General features: G+C 34.4%; 1 pseudogene; it reads right to left on the bottom strand.

The window, feature by feature from the left end:
- Window positions 1-1,967: 1,967 nt before the first annotated feature.
- On the bottom strand, window positions 1,968-2,141 carry LOC124514719 (NADH dehydrogenase [ubiquinone] 1 beta subcomplex subunit 1-like; annotated as a pseudogene).
- Between the last annotated feature and the right edge of the window lie 3,034 nt (window positions 2,142-5,175).

Here is a 5,175-nt window from a genome sequence, read left to right as displayed (position 1 = left end):
GGTAAAAATAAGTTTTGGGTTTTTTTAGGCTGGGGCTCAGAGAAGGGCTTCTTGAAGAAATAATAGTTTATTTGCTTTCTCAGACACTTAATACACCAAAGTGGCAAAACTAAATGAAAATGTTTTAATGGACAGAGTTAGGCACTACCTCTAATTACTTCCATCCATCCATCCATCCATCCATCCACCCATAAAATAGATCGAATATTTCTAAATAAATTATAAGAAAATTTAATTTAAAATTAGTTAATAATAATAAAGTGCTATATAGCCTAAAAATAAAATGATCCGTAGCAGAAATCTATGTATCATCAATGTTGTTCATCATATCAATATATTTTTAAAGTATAATTTCAATGGCTATAGAAAAAGCATTCTATAAAAAGAAAATGCTTAGTAAATTAGGAAAAAAAAGAAATTTCTTAAACTAATGACAGAAGGACATTTTTCAAGATCCTTCAATGAATATATTTAATAATAAAACTTAAAAAAGTCTCCATTAAAGTCTGGAGACCACAACTATTTGACACTTTCCTAAATGGCCTAGTCAATGCAATAAGAAAAGCAATAAGCAGTCTAAGGATTAGAGAATGTATTAGTTAGACTAAATATCACTCAATTTGTTGTGGTTTGTAAATTAAAAAGTTGACCACATTGTTCACTTCTGAAAGAAAGACAAATTAGTCATTATTTGCAAATAATATGCTAATCTTATCAAAATCTAAGGCAAGGAATGGAAAAACTAATTGAATGAATAAGATAATTAAATAGAATTTTTCCCAGTAAGATAAAAAGGCAACATGAAAGAATTCAATAGCATTTTTATAGCACTTTTTTGCAAGAGCAGTGAAAATTATCAAATGTTAAGAAATTAATTTTTCAAAAGTTAGACTTTTATAGAGAAATCATAAAACTTTTTTTAAGAAGCATAATAAGAAACTTGAATAAATGAAGATTATTTTCAAGGATGAAAGGACACACTTTTATAAAGATATCTCCTCAAATTAAGCTCTAAATTTAATAAGTTCCAATATGAACCTGGAATACTTTCTTACACCATACACAAAAATAAACTCAAAATGGATTAAAGACTGAAATGTGAGACCTGAAACCATAAAACTCCTAGAAGAAAACGTAGGTAGTAACTTATCTGACATAGCCCACAGAAACATTTTTCTAGATATGTCACCTTTGGCAAGGGAAACAAGCAAAACTAAACTATTGAGACTACATCAAAATAAAAAAAAAAAACTTTTGCACAGCAAAGGAAACCATTAATAAAACAAAAAGGCAACCTACTAAGTAGGAGAAGATATTTGCAAATTATCTATAAATGGTTAATATATTTAATGTATGATTAATATCCAAAATATATAAAGAACTTATATAACTCAACACCAACTACCTCAAATAAGCCAATTAAAAATGGGCAGAGGACCTGAATAGACATTTTCCCAAAGAAGATATAGAAATGGCCAACAGGCCCATGAAAAGATGCTCAACATCACTCATTATCAGGGAAATGCAAACCAAAACCATAATGAGATATCACCTCATACCATCACAATGCCTAGAATCAAAAAGACAAGAAATAAGAGTTGGTGAGGATATGGAAAAAAGGGAACCTTCATACACTGTTGCTGGGAATGCAAATGGGTGCAGCCACTGTGGAAAACATTATGGAGGTTCCTTAAAAAATTAAAAATAGAACAACCCTACGACCCAGCAATAACACTACTAGGAATTTATCCAAAGGATACAGGAGTGCTGATTCATCGGGGTACATGTATACCAATGTTTATAGCAGTGATTTCAACAATAGCCAAATTATGGAAAGAGCCTAAATGTCCATCCACTGATGAATGGATAAAGGAGATGTGGTTTACATTTTTTTTTAAATAATGAATGTGTCTTTATTTCTCTCCCAATTTTTAAACTGTGAACATTCTGTATTCGAGTCACAGCCTTTACTTCCAGGTCACTTCTTCATTAGGTCTCAACTCCCTTTTAAACAAACTCCTGTTCTGGAAGGCAGGTTTTCATCGTTCTTTTTGTCTAGATAACATCCAAGGACAAATCCCACAGGCACAAGCATATGTACCCAGTGGTCACGAACAATCTGAATTACATTCATCATGAATGTTGTGGCTTTGTTGCCAAAAACGACCCTACAAACAAGGCCTGCAGGGAGCCAAGCCTAGATGTGGTTTATATACACAATGGAAACTACTTGGCAATGAGAAAGAATGAAATCATGCCATTTGCAGCAATATAACTGGAGGGTATTATGCTAAGTGAAATAAGTCAGTCAGAGAAAGACAGATATCATATGGTTTCACTCATATGTGGAACTTGAGAAACTTAACAGAAGACCAAGGGTGAAGGGAAGGGGAAAAAAATAGTTACAGAGAGGGAGGGAAGCAAACCTTAAGAGACTCTTAAATACAGAGAACAAACTGAGAGTTGATGGGGAGGAGTGGAGGAGAGGGGAAAATGTGTGATGGGCATTGAGGAGGGCACTTGTTGGGATGAGCACTGGGTGTTGTGTGTAAGCGAGGAATCACGGGAATCTACCTCCAAAACCAAGAGCACACTGTTCACACTGTATGTTAGCCAATTTGACAATAAATTATATTAAAAAAAAAAGAATGGGACTTTTGAAAAGGAATCATTAAAGTGGAAAATAATTTAAAAAGTAAAAAAAAAAAAAAAGAGATAGAAATATATGATCCAGTAATTCCACTACTGGGTATTTACCCCCCAAAATGAAAACACTAATTCAAAAAGATACATGCACCCTCATGTTTATTGTAGCATTATTTACAATGGCCAAGATATGGAAGCAACCAAAATGTTCACTGATTAGGTGAATGGATAAAGAACAGGTGGTAAACATATACAACGGAATATTACTCAGCCTTAAAAAAAAATGAGATCTGCAATTGCAACGATATGCATGGACCTAGAGGATATTATGCTAAGTGAAATAAGTCCATCAGAGAAAGACAAATACTATATGATTTCACTCATGTGAAGTTTTGAAACAAAACAAATGAACAAAGAAAAAAGAGACAAACAAAACAACACTCATAAATATAGAAAACAAAGTGGTGGTTGCCAAAGGGGAGATGGGTGGGAAGATGAAAGAAATAGATAAAAGGGATTAAGAGTATATTTACTGTGTGGAGCACTGAGTAATGAATAAAATTGTTGAATGACTATACTGTACACCTGAAACTAATATAATGCTGCATGTTAATTGTAAAATAACATGAAAATAAAAAAGAAAAGAAAATGTACATAAACTACAGGGCACCTGGGTGGCTCAGTTGGTTAAGCGTCTGACTCTTGATTTCGGCTCAGGTCATGATCTCACAGGTTTGTGAGTTTGAGCCTCACATCAGACTCCACACTGACAGTGCAGAGCCTGCTTGGGATTCTGTCTCTCCCTCTCTCTCTGCCCCTCCCCCACTTGCGCTATCAAAATAAATAAATAAACTTAAAAAATGTTTTTTAAAAAAATAAAATGTCTATAAGCTACAATCCACTAATTCTACATCTCACATATACTCTAGAAAAATCCTATGTGCAAAAAGTAAACATCAAGGATGTTCATGGAAGCAGTGTTAGTATTAGTACATAAGATGAAAAACCTTCATGCCCATCAACAAGGAAATAAATTAAATGTATTATATCTATGCAAACAATACTCAGTGGCAATTAAAAAGATCTTTAACCTGTAAATATCAATATAAATAGATCAAAAACAATGCTGAAAAAGAAAAGCAAGATATTGATAAATATAATATGCTATATATATATAAGCCATATACAAAAGAAAACAATCCTTCATGTATTGTTATGCATATCTGTTATATATGCTTAGCATTTAAAAACATAGGAATATTATATATGTGCAGAAATGTATATACACACATTTTATGTAGTGATATATAAAACTACATGTAAATCTATTTGAGAATACACTGGAAGAAATTAGCACCTCAAACACATCAGAAGAGAGGGGTGTGGGGAACAGGGAGGGAATAACCATGGGAAATTTAAAGGAGACTGTCCTAGGGGCACCTGGGTGGCTCAGTCCCTTAGGTGTCCGACTTCGGCTTAGGTCGTGATCTCACTGTTTGTGAGTTTGAACCCTGTGTCGGGGTCTGTGCTGACAGCTCAGAGACTGGAGCCTGCTTCGGATTCTGTGTCTCCCTCTCTCTCTGCCCCTCCCCAACTTGCACTCTGTCTCTCTCATAAATAGATAGATAGATAGATAGATAGATAGATAGATAGATAGATAGACTGACCTATATCTTTAGCTTGTTCTTTCTTTTCTTTTCTTTTCTTTTCTTTTCTTTTCTTTTCTTTTCTTTTCTTTTCTTTTCTTTTCTTTCTTTCTTTCTCCCCAGGGATAGAATTTAGTGATTCATCACTTACATATAACACCCAGTGCTCATCCCAACCAGTGTTCTCCTTAATGCCCCTCGCCCCTTTAGTCCTTCCCCCACCCAACACCCCACCAGAAACCCTCAATTTGTTCTCTGTATTTAAAAGTTTCTTAATGGCTCCCTGTTTTTATATTATTTTTGCTCCCCTTCCACTATGCTCTGTTTCTTAAATTCCACATGAGTGAAATCATATGATACTTGTCTTTCTCTGACTGACTTATTTCACTTAGCATAATACACTCTAGTTCCATCCACATTGTTGCAAATGGCAAGATTTCATTCTTTTTGACCTCTGAGTAATATTCCATTATATATATATATATATATATATATATATATATATATTCTTTATCCATTCATCAGTTAATGGACATTTCAGTTCTTTCCATACTTTGGTTATTGTCGATAGTGCTGCTATGAACACTGGGGTACATGTGCCCCTTCATTTTTTTTTCCCTATATGAAATTTATTGTCAAATTAGTTTCCATACAACACCCAGTGCTCATCCCAAAAGGTGCCCTCCTCAATACCCATCACCCACCCTCCCCTCCCTCCCACCCCCCATCAACCCTCAGTTTGTTCTCAGTTTTTAACAGTCTCACATGTGCCCCTTCAAACCAGGGCAAATACCTAGTAGTGCAATTGCTGGGTTGTAGGGTAGTTCTATTTTTACTTTTTTGAGGAATCTCCATACTGTTTTGCAGAGTGCCTGCACCAGCT

The sequence above is a fragment of the Lynx rufus genome, unplaced genomic scaffold (assembly GCF_022079265.1).
Source record: "Lynx rufus isolate CCGP_SWC_20201006 ecotype Redwood Valley unplaced genomic scaffold, mLynRuf1.p SCAF_2, whole genome shotgun sequence".
Lineage (NCBI taxonomy): Eukaryota > Metazoa > Chordata > Mammalia > Carnivora > Felidae > Lynx > Lynx rufus.
This window is presented reverse-complemented; position numbering and strand designations above follow the sequence as displayed.